General features: G+C 50.6%; 1 protein-coding gene across 7 annotated transcripts in view; it reads right to left on the reverse strand.

The window, feature by feature from the left end:
- EPN3 (epsin 3) overlaps positions 1-10,906 on the reverse strand; it is a 33,994-nt gene extending 23,088 nt beyond the window's left edge. The window contains exon 1 of one of the 7 annotated variants that reach the window (XM_082211066.1): positions 10,124-10,906. The gene's annotated coding sequence lies outside the window, so the exon portion shown is untranslated. Of the gene's footprint in view, positions 1-4,406; positions 4,424-10,123 lie in introns of those variants that run through there. The other 6 variants (XM_082211064.1, XM_082211061.1, XM_082211065.1 and 3 more) reach the window with 6 other exon arrangements.
- Positions 10,907-12,259: the final 1,353 nt, after the last annotated feature.

The raw sequence follows: 12,259 nt of genomic DNA on the forward strand, positions 1-12,259 counted from the left end.
TAGGTTTGTTGGCATCCGTCTGTCTCGGGAGACTATGGAAGAGTGCACCTTCAGGGGTAAAGTCAACCCTGCAAATGGGACAGACATGTTTTATTGCAGGTGGGGCAGATAAAGGCTTTGACCAGTAAATCAATACATGTAAATCAGAATATTCATTTACCTACAGAAACAGATTTTCTTCCCCTCATATAGAGCCAATGTATTGGGGGGGAGCGTGAGAAGTGTGGCCTAGGGGAGTTTTGAGAGGCAGAGAGAAAAGTCTGGGGGCCAAATTTGGCCCCTGGATCTGATGCCCTGCAGGGAACAACTCCCAGCCAGTAATAAATTATAGCGGCTGAGCAACCAGAACAGCTGGTTGCATCTCTTAAAGCTGCAGAATTAGATAGCTGCAAACTAAGTGACTGCCCCAATCTCTCTGAGTTGCAAACTACAACCAGGTTCAGTAAAATGAAGAACTAAATGGGCAGCCCCACCTTATCCTGCCATTCTGTAACAACTGACACATCTGTTGGCTTGGTGGGCCATTTGCAACAGAAGTTTTGTGTTGCAATTAAAGCAATCTCTTTGGAAAAAGAGATGGGGAGAGTGAGACCCATTTGCAATCATGAACTATTCCAGAATTTGAAGGTTCGGGGTTGTTTGTGGTTCACAGTAAAAACAAATACAGCAACAGGGAAATAATCCCCCTGACCAAGCAAAATGTATCCATCTGTGTGTAAAATACAAAATACAAATGATGCATGTGTAGGTGAACAAAACCATTTGCATTGCAATGTCCATCCAGGTCCCACAGAGTTGACTGGATTCTACCTTTTGATACAAATAGGGCTGCTAATTCACACGCGAAGCATCTTGCTGCAACCCCAGAGCTGGATCAGAACCAATATGATTTTCAGAAAGAATTGGGTTGGGGTAGGCACCCAAAATATCCAATAACCAAGCTGGACTCCATCCACTGCAACCAACTGTTCAGCATCTAATACGCCACTGAGCATAGAAATGTGCATTATGTAGCATGCATCACATGACTTTTTGCTTTCCAAATCTATCTCGGATCGTTCAGAGCAAAACACCTTGTGGCTGAATTTCCCTAAGGAAATTCAGCTTCAAAATTAAATATCAAATCTGATTTAAAAAAGGGCTAAAGAACTAGTATCTAGAGTGAGTTAATTACCAAGGTTTCTCTCTCACGGGGGCTCATGATGGGTTACAAAATATCTTTAAAAACTACCACAAAAAATGCAAGAATGTTATGTAAAATCTTAAGATAAAGCCCTGCAAAACACAGAACTGCGATGAAAAAAATCCATGTCATCACATTTTATTTATAAAGAGGCTAAAATGACTAGGTGCTGTACAATATTTTAAAAGGAGAAAATTCCTTGCCAGTAGGCTAATAATCTATCACACAATAAGAAGAGTGAGGGAATGGATGGAGAAGAGGGGAGTGAGAGATGCACAAAACCCTTCATTTGCTTGGGATGCTCTCATCTGGGACTTGTCCTACTTGAGTCCATGAGAGATTCATTCAAATTTCACAAACAAATCTCCCCCTTTACCTCTAACTTCACTTGCCCTGCTTTTTCCTCTTTCTTTCTCTGTGTTGCTGACTTATCAACAGGCCACAAAGAAGGCAGGGATGAATGGGGGAAATGTTTAGTTGCCTTTTCCACACACACACACACACACACACCAACGCCAACAAATACACCCACACCTATTTTCGCATACTTCACACTTGAATTCCCATTGAAACCAGCAAGGGTGAACATGGTCAGGAGTCAACACTCTTGTAAGCGCCTGGCTGACCATAGCTCCCTGGTCATCCTCCAGTTTGCCATTGCAACCTGCTTATTTACCTGCCTCTCACTCTGCCCCTCCACCCCTTAGGAGATACCACTGCCTGCATGCTCGTTTGGCTCTCAACCTGTTCAGTAAGCAGGTGGTGGTAGCAATGATGAGGACCAAATGGAGACCCAGGAGCATCTTATGGGAACCTTGGGGAGGAGGGAGTGTGTCCTACACAAGTGCCCTTCAAAACCTGGAAATCGGTACTGGGCTTCTAACGAAATCAATAGGAAATTCATGCCGTCGTTATCGTGGACCAAGTGACAAGGAACTGCTGCCTGTGACTCAGCATCACCAAGCAGCCGTAGGCTGCTTCCAGACGGGTGGCTCCTAGTGCTATCCAATCATTCCTTTCCATTTTAAGCTATGAGTGGGATTGCACATGATGCACCAAACTACCAGGAGCATTGTGCTCGTGTTCCGACTCCACCAGCAGGTGTGATGTAGCTGTTGTAGGTGGGACCATGTGTCGCTCAACACACGTTTGTGATAACTGTTGTGGTGGGTTCCATTTTAAGACTCTGCCTTCATTTTATTTTTAATCAATGTTTTAATCGTTGCTAAAACGCTTCACCCGCTATTTGTTATGAAAGAGTGGTGTGGTGGGGGGCAGTCACAGAGGCGGGGAGGACAGTTGCTGGTGGTTTTAAATGGCTAGGAGTGGATGGGAGCGAAGACTACTACTATGCTGCAGGCCCCGCTACCCAAGGCCTGGCCAGATTGCCTAGAATTCAAATTGCTGGCCAGCGGGAACTCCCAATGTGCCATGTGGCTGGCCCGGGGATTACCCAAATGCCGGCCACTTGGATGAACTTTGCTCCCAGGGGTCTTGGAGCCTGACGCAATGGGCCACAACTGCCAACTGGGTAAGTGGCCATTATGTTGCATCAAGTATTTTCCCCAGTGCATTTTCCCATCACTTACTTTCATCCTTATTGCACCAAGTCCAGTATTTTGGGGGAGTGGGTTTGTTTCCCCGATCAGCTTTTTCCCCCTGAAAATATTGACAGTCTGGAACCGCAAGTACTTGTCATGGAGCCCAACAGGGCAAGCCAGAGGTTTTGTGTGAATGTGATTGAGCACCCTAGAACGTGTCCCACACTCTTCTACAAAATGCAAGGATTCCTCAGCCAACACATGGATGTAGGACATGGTCCCTTGAAAAATCTGGAAAAAAAATGCTAGAGTAGTTCATTGAGCCACAGGGCAAAAGACAATCCCAGGTCCATCTATTTAAAACACACAACTCTCCCCCAAGAATACTGGGAACTGTAGGGGTTTTTTATGCGTGGTGGGAATTGTAGCTCCCAGTTCCCAGGATTATTTGAGGGGAGCAATGACTGTTAAGAGTGGTCATGAGAGTGTTTTAAATGGATGGTGTGGATGTAGCCCTGATTTGGATGGCTCAGACAGGCCATGCATGTGACATGCCACACCGATGGAAGGCAGAATCTTCAATATGGCATCAGGAAACTTTCCTCCCTGTTTATAGCTTGTCAATCAATCAGAGTCTCAGTAACGAAGCAAAGCCCATCGACTGATTCATGGCTCCATCATCTCTCCCATGAACACACTTCAGGGTGAATCATTTGCACAACGTGAAGTCACGACGTTTAAGAAATGCTGCAGCAGTTTTGCAAAACCCAGAACTCCAGCCACCAGAAACAGAGTGACATCATTTGCCCTTCAGTTTCAAATCTACCCTTTGCCACATATTTTAAATTCCTGCCATCATCCTAAAATGAAATGCTGCAGAACACTCAAAAGAGATTTAAGAAAACTGGATTTCTTTCTTTCTTTCTTTCTTTCTTTCTTTCTTTCTTTCTTTCTTTCTTTTTTGTTCCCAAATGTAGGAAGCTGACCAGCCTAGCAACGTTTTTCTTCAGGGTTCCTGTAAATAGATCCAAAGCAAGCCACCAAGGACTGGACTGGCTGGGGACAGATCATCCCACCCCTGTTTACTTCCTAAATTGAAGCCCCCTGGAGAGAAGTCTCTCTGAAATGCAGTTGCTTCATCATCACCTTGATTTCTCTTTTGCCTTCTCCAATGAGTCTAAATTCAACCTTCCCTTACAAACTCTGTTTCCCCCGCTGACTGGAAATGCATACCCATAAAGCACACGCCCGGGAAGTTTGTGCATGGCTCCTCAAACCAACAGAATGACTCATATATCCTACTCCTCTCTAGGGGAACAGCTCCACCCTTTGCAGTAAGCATGACCTGACTGTGTCCACTTTTCTAGGTGAGGAACAAGCCATCATCCTTCTCCACCCTGATGACGGTAAGCATCCCTGACAAGTGAGTCAGGAAGAGAGAATCTAGAGACTGCTTGCGTACGGCTTGCAGAGTTTCTTTCAAGACATTTCCCTGTATTGATTGCTCTGCACAATCCAACCCACTTACTGTTTTTAGATTTTGAGCGGAGCTTGCGCGCCAGGGAAATGACTGCAGCCAAGCACAGCAACTCACAGAGGGGGTGAAAGGAACGCGCCATTCCATTGTAACTTAAAAAGGAGGCTATGGGAAAGGACACTGCAGGCACCCAGACGAAGCTGACCTGCACTGAAGCCAAATAGGTGGACCACTGCCTGGACTGGCATACCCAGTGGCCATGACCAGACAGCGCAAGAGCACACAGCAGATGATGGCTAATCGAGCGGTCAGCATGTTAGGTTGTAAAGTCTGGGTTTCTGAGGTGCTTTGTGACTATAGTGTGTGTGTGTGTATTTAAATAAGAGCTATGTCTTTAGACATCCACCGTTCAGCCCAGACACTGAGGTCCAGCTCCAACGGCCTTCTGGCAGTTCCTTCACAGCTAGAAGCGAAGTTACAGGGAACGAGGCAGAGGGCCTTCTTGGTAGTGGCGCCCTCCCTGTGGACCGTCCTCCCTCCAGATGTCAAGGAGATAAAGGACTACACAACCTTTAGAAGACACCTGAAGGCAGCCCTGTATAGGGAAGCTTTCTTAATATTTAATGTTTTATTGTATTTTTGTATATGCAGGAAGCCGCCCAGAGTGGCTGGGGCGACCCAGTCAGATGTGAAGGGTTACAAATTAAATAATAAGAATTAGTAGTGGTAGTGGTACCCTGCAGACTGTAAAACCACTCTTCTGTGTCTGGACTGAGAAACATAGATCAACCTGGTTTTAAAGCTGAGGTGGTGTGGCAGTGGGTCATGTTGGTGGCAGCATGTGGTGGCCAACCCCAAAAAATCAGGGCAAGGGGAATCCAGGGATCCATTGGTTGTAGTGGGACATAGGTATGTGACTGAAGAAGGGAACTGGAAAAGGAGCTGTTGTAGACAACAATATCATGTGGTAGGTCAAACGATGTGTCCGTCTGGCCAAGCATTGTCTATGCTGACTGGCCTAGCAGGGTCCGTTTCAGGGCAGATAAGGGTCTTGCACACCATCTGCTACCAGAGGAGTGGGAATCCTTATTCAGCCTGAGGACCGCACACCATTCTGACAGCCAGCAGGGACACAGGGCCAGAGGCAGGGCAGAGCAGCAACTGTTAAGTTTTACCTTTGTACAGTAATAATAATAATAAATTTTATTTATACCCTGCCCTCCCCAGCCAAGACCGGGCTCAGGGCAGCTAACACCAGATATAAAAACAATTGACTGAAATACAACTTAAAAAACAAGACTAAAATACAACATTAAAATATTAAAATGCAGCCTCATTTCAGTGGAAACTGAAATGGAAAGTTTTTGATTTAACTTTTTTGGGGATGAAAATGTCAAGTCTTCACCAAACTGGAATACCAGTGGCCATGTCCAGTAGGCTGGTTTCTACAACCCAACACCCTAGCTCCTATTCAGACAAGGAAGAGATGTTTTCAGAGTTCGAGGATACACACAAGCCAGGCAAAAAAAACCCCCATCCCAAGCAAAATGTGGCTTGGGAGATGTCTGGAGGGCCACATAGAGGGGCATGGAGGGCCGCCTTCCCTCCTCTGCTGTTGGATCCTTTAAAAAACATAAACCTAGAGATGCCAGCGCTTGAACCTGGAACCATATGTACAAAAAGCTCTACCCATGAGCTCCCTTCCCCATCTGCAGAGCAGCAAGGTCAAGGAGATGTTGCTGACATGGGGCAGAAGAACAAGCGACACTAAGAACTGGAGGCAGGGTGAGGTCTTCAGCAGAATTCAGGAGGTCTGGGGTGGCCAGCAGTGTGTGTGTGTGTGTGTGTGTGTGTGTGTGAGAGAGAGAGAGAGAGAGAGAGAGAGAGAGAGAGAGACTGGAGAACAGGGAGTCTCAGGGAGGGATAAGGCTATTTTGCCTTGATAGCTCAGTTGGTTAGAGGGCAGTGCTGATAACGCCATGGTTGCAGGTTCAATCCCCATATTGGGGCAGCTGCTTATTCATTCCTGCATTGCAGGGGGTTGGACTAGATCAACCTTTCTCAACCTGTGGGTCCCCAGATGTTGTTGAACTACAACTCCCATCACCCCTAGCTAGCAAGGCCAGAGCTCAGGGATGATGGGAGTTGTAGTCCAACAACATCTGGGGACCCACAGGTTGTGAACCGCTGGGCTAGATGATCCTCAGGATCACTTCCAAGTCTGCAATTCTATGAGTCTATGATGAGCGGCTACAAGCCAAAATGGCCATGCTCTACCTCCACTGCCAAGGGACCTCTGAATACCAGTTGCCAGGAATCCCAAGTGGGGAGAGCAACTGAAATCCCACTTATGGCCTTCCTGAAGGCCACTGCATGAAGAGAGTGTTAGACTAGATGGGCCTTTGGTCTGACTCAGTGGGGATTTCTTAGGTTCTTATGATGTGGTGAAGCCTGAGCCATAGTGGGCAGCCACAAGGGGAAAGCAAATGAGCTGGAGAGGCCCTTGAAAGCCATAGGAGCCAACTTGGCTGCAAGCTGATTGCAGTTCAGGGATGTTTGTGGCCTACAAAGGCGGCACAGATGGAAGGGAACACGGTGGCATGTGGGGGCAGCGACCTTGGGTGGGCCAATGCAGCAGATTATGTGCGGACTCCAGATACCAACATTCTCCTTCTGGCTTTGACAAGGTTACAGATAAGGTTCCGCCTTATGAAAACTCCTGCTGCTGCTGCTCCTTCTCTTCCTCCTCCTCCTCTAGCAAACACTAAGTTCGTGCTGATGAAAGCGTCCCTCGAACATAAGTCTTGGGTCAGGAGGACATTCCTTTCTAGCAAACACCTGGCTCCAACCTCCAGAGGAGCTCCAGGGTCAGACTCAGGCAACTGAGTTAATTAAGGCTGTGAAAGACACCCATTAAAGAAACGTCCCGGGCATTTTTCAATCACAGCGTGTAGAAAGAAAAATCTCTTGGGAGCTTGGAGGCAGGGCTCACCTGGCCTAGTTGCACAGCCTGCTTTTCATTGCATAGGTCAGGGCATGGCCCCAGAACACGGGCAATCGTCCTCTCTTCCTGTGTCCTTGAGCATGTGCAGAGTGCCTCATCCTCACCACATCTGAGGCTGTGGGGGGAGAAGAGTGGGTGGGTGGGAAGTGGCTTTGTGGGAAAGCCCATGACCCTCAGGGTTCAGATGTGTCTGTTTCAGCCCCGGTGGGAGGAGAGGGAAAAGAGAGCAGAGAGTGTTTGTGTTTGGAGAGCTGCCAAGAGTGTTAAGAGCAGTAAGTTTTATCGAACACAATATCCCCAGGAACACAAAGAGAGGGAAACAGAAACCGTGCGATAGATAAGACAGCAGCACCAGGCAGCTACATATGAAATTACTGCAGTGACCTTGACTGAAATAAATGGTCAGGTGGGGAGGGCATGCGAAGGAGGCCTGGCACTCACTGCCCAGGGAATGCCCAAAGTCCTAAACTTAGGTTAAGTGACACATTCCAGAAGAAGAACCACCTGAGCCTACACTGCAGCAAGACAAGCCCGGCTGTATAGTGAGCCAAGGTTTCCCAGGTTGCTGCTGCCTGCAACAAACTAGACACGGCACATCTCTTGCACAGCTCCCAGGCAACAGGGCTTGGTCAGGAGAACTTCCTGCTAGACTGGGCCCATCATCATCCCTGCTGGGTTTCCACAACACCCTCTAAACTGCATATAAGTATTATTACTAGTAGCAGGATGCATTCTGTGTTTCATTTCCAGGGACAATAAGAAATACTCCAACTCCAGAGATAGCAAGGGGGAAAATCTGAATGGAGGAAAGATGGTAAGATAGGAGGGAAGGGTAACATTTGCACAGGTCCACCCCTTGTTACATTTGCCTCTCCCTTTCCTACCTCCCCCTTAGTTGTCCTTCCCAATAAGCTGGAAAAGTATAAAACTGTAAACTCGTCAGGGCAGAAACCAGCCCTCTCGTTCTGTTTTTGTTTTTCCTTTTGTTTGCGCCACTCTGTAAAGCGAGGCAAGCACTGATTCAACTATGCAATTACAACAGAGGGAGGAAAGAAGCAAAACTCTGTTGGGGAAGGAAAGAGATGGGGCAGCAAATGGCTATGCGAGGGGGTGGAGGAAGCAAGTTCTCCAAAGTCAAGACCCTGAAGGATGGACTGCACTGTAGGAGGCTGCAGGGAAAGAGGGTCACAGGTCGTCCATTTCAAACATCCTGCTGTTCAGCTGACCCTCCTTTTCTCTCTGATGCAATTTATTTCATTTATTTATTTTGTAAGATTTATATGCCGCTTGATTGCAAAAACAAAACGACAACAATAACAACACCACACCCCTCTTAATTTTTCTAATATTTGGGAACATAAGAAGCTGCCATCTAGCTTAGTGTTCCCTGCACTGACTGGCAAAGGCTCTCCAGGATTTCCGGGGTCTGAATTTGAGGGGTTCTGCATACAAAGCGGCACACGGCTCTGCCACTGAGCTCTGGCCTAATAACTGTGCCCAGGAAGTGAGTCTCCCTCTGGTGCAGAGTTGCCAGAGATGCTCCCACAGAAAAGTAGCAGGGAGCCTTCTTAGTAGTCCACCCTTCACTGGCCTGGTGCCCTCTGGGTAGTTTGGACCACAACTATGGAGCTGGAAAAAGTTGTACAGTACTGTGTTCAAAATCATCTGGAGGATACCTGGTTGGCAAAGAGTGAAGAAGGCAAGTAGCCAGTGAAACAGTCCCACTCCCCTCTTTAATACAACAAAAGCGTAATCTGAACCTTAACCTGACCTGGGAAAGAAAAGGACCAATCTGAGTGGGATAGAAGGGACTTGAGCTTTAATAAAGTGGGGTGGGCAAAAGATTGAAATGGGGCGCCGGGTTGGCGACAGGACCTGAGAGGAAACTTTCAGAGCCTGATTTGATTCATCAAAGCGCGGGCGAATCTCCCCAGTAGAAGACTCTTTGGTGCTCCGTCTGTCTGTCTGTTTGTCTGTGTGTGTGTCCTGCCTTCCACCCAAGTGCTTCGGGACCCCCAAGCCTGACACTGACTTACCCCCTTTCTTGCTCGCGCGACCAGGCGGCAGGCAGCCCTTTCCAGCGCAGCTAGCTAGCCAAAGCAGCCGGCATTACATAATCCTGCCGAATCTTCCTGCGATCCCTAGTCCCTGTGCGAGCAAGCGAGCGAGCGCCAGAGAGGGGGAAGGGAGGAAGAGAGAGAGAAGGAAAGGTGTGCGCGGGGGTGTCCGTGTGCGCGAACACGCGCGCGCGCCTACACACACCTTGAAGAAATCCTGGGGAGTTCGGAGGCGGCAGCTGCTCTCTGGCAGAGGCCCGATCCAACCCATCCAAAGGCGCGCGACCTGCGTGCTCTGGCAGGGCGCTGGAGCATGCAGGTGGCGCGAGAGGGGAGGTGGAGGGGGGGAGAGACAGGGGGGTTCAGAGCACAGACTGCCTACTTCGCTGGGTAACCTCCTCCTCCTGCATCTGGGTAAGGAAAAGGGGATCTCGCCCTCTCCCTCGCGCGCACAAAAACCAAAGGCACCCCCCCTTTTTTAAGCCAGGTCTCCCTGCTCGCCACCCCACCCCTCTGCGGACCAGGAAACTTCAGCAGGCGGCGGCGGCGGCGGCGCAGTGCGAGGAGCCCAGCGGAGGCAGCAGCTCGGCTTTGCCAAACTCGCGATGACAATCAAAGCGGGCTTCACTGCAGTCAGGAAAGCGCGCTCGGCGTCCAGAACTTTCCTCCCCCCCCCCCCGCCACTTCCTCCTCCGGGCTACCTTTTCGAGGCTGAGCCTCCTCTCTCTGCCGCCCCCCACCCAGCGCCATTCTCCTCACTCCAGAGGGGTCTGCACTGCCGCCCGTCGAGGAAAAGCGCAGGGCGACCGTTCACCCGGGTCGTCCTTTCCCGCTGGGCAGTCCTGAGGCGAGCGTCCTTACCTCAGGCGCCGCTGCTGCAGCAGCAGCTGCTGTGCGCGTGTCCTTCTCTTCCTCCTCCTCCTCCTGCCGCCGCCAAGCTCTCCCTCAGCAGCGGTGTCCGCAGTCGGCTGGTGCTGCTGCGGCGGCTGCCATCCTCAACCCCCTTCAGGTGCCTTTCCCCTCAGACGACCGGATCAGGCAGGCGCACTGCTCGGTGGTGGCTTCCAGCCTCCTCTCCCCGCCACCCTGTCCCTAAATCCATCCAGCGGGAAAGCGAAGCCGTCCCTCCATCCTGCTGCTGCTCCTCCTCTTCTCCTCCTCCTCCTCCTCTCACCTTTGCGAGTCCACCCAGGAGAGGAACAGGAGCTTTGCCTCGCAGGGGCGCACGGCGCGGCGACGACGGCGCGCAATCAGCCTCGGCGTTTGTGTGTGTTTGCGCCTAGTCTTCCCTCAGCTGCGGAGGGAGTCTCTCGTCCTCCTCGCCAGCCCGGCGTTTAAAAGAGAGCAAGGCGGGGAGCTGGGATGAGGGGGGGGGAGCAAAAAGTTGCTCGGCTTGCTGGGCAGGTCTGCTTCAGTTTCCACAGGACACCAGGCGCGCGCGGCGCGCAAAGCAGGAGGGACTGAGCCAGGGAGCGAGGAGGCAGGCTCGCTGCTGCTGCTGCTGCCACCCCGGCTCTGGTTAACCGCTTCAGGCCCGCGACGTCGACGACAGGGACTCTCCGAAGTCTTCTCGGCGACCCCGCTTCGAGGGAGACGCAGGAGAGAGAGAGAGGCAGGGATTATGAAAGCAGAGAGGCAGTGACTCACTGGCTTAACCCCTTCGGGCGGCGGGCACCGCCAGGCAGGCGGGCGATGTGGGAGAGAAGGGCCGAGGGAGGCAGAAGCGTTAACAAGCCCTGGACGAGGCTCGGTCCCTGCCGTGCCAGAGCTGGAGCGCTGCCACCGCCGGGGCCCCCGGGGCTTTGTTTGGTTTGCCTAGACAGCAAAACGGCGGCGTGACCTAAGGGCTGCCACCGCCAGGCCTGTCCTTTCGCCCGCTCCCACCTCCCTTCAAAAAGATTTTGACAGCACCGACGACGTGTGGGTTCGCGGGGGGGACGGGGACGACGACCCCCACCTTCACCCCCTCCCCAAAGAGCCGCTGACAAGTAGCGAGCAGGAGGCGGGGATGACGGCTGTCACCCTCTTCCTCGTCATCGAGCTGCCGCCTCCACTCCACTCTTTGTACTATATGTTTGAATCAGCAACAGATTTGCTCGCCTCTTTTCTATCTGACGGTTCTGGTGTTCTCCTGGATGATAATAATAAAAAACTGAGATTCCTGCATTGCAGGGGGTTGGACTAAATGATCCTTGGGACCCCCTTCCAACTCTACCATTCAAATGATTCTCTGATTCTCCTTCTGGGATGGAGGGGGAGCTGAGAACAAGCCATCCATCTACCTGCTGTGGAGAACAGGGAGGGAGGAGGGTTCTGGGTGTGCTGTGGGGGGTGGGGGTTCATGTTGACCTTTTTATTAAAGAAAATAGGATCGATAATGATCACCTGCCCTTCACCAGCAGGTCCCAGAAGTGGCCCTGCGGCCCTTCAGATGTTCCTTGTACTCCATCGCTCAACACATCCATATAGAAAGGCCAACGAGGAGGGATGAAGGGGGACTGGAGTCTATCAAACTTCCAGAGGGCCACAAATTCCCCTTCACTGACTCAGGCGGGGAAGACCGTGCTTCCAACTTTTGCACCCAAGAAGTCCCAGGCTCAATCCCTGGCACCTCACATTAAAAGGATCAGGGGACAGCAAACATCTAGGGAGAGCGGATGTAAAGACTCAGCAAGACCAATGCAAGGAAGGTGAGGCAGTCATCTCAGCGAATGGATTTGGAACACTTGGTGCCAGAGTTTCCTTAACAGCATACAAAGGCAAAAGCTTGTCCAGCACAAAAGGTTGGGACCTCCCAACTGCCTTGATCCAAGCAGAAAAACTGCTGGGACTTTGAGTTTGGGCTTTCACCCAGATACTGCCTGAAGTGCTGCAAAATCGGCAATTTAGCAGGTGGCTTGAGATATGGCACAGGAGTTACAGGCACAGGAGTTACAGGCGCAATAAGGTACCGGGCTCTCCCTTGCCGATAGTGCCAGTCCCATTCTTTAGATGAAA

Source organism: Podarcis vaucheri, assembly GCF_965113315.1.
Source record: "Podarcis vaucheri genome assembly, chromosome: 2".
Classification (NCBI taxonomy): Eukaryota; Metazoa; Chordata; class Lepidosauria; order Squamata; family Lacertidae; genus Podarcis; species Podarcis vaucheri.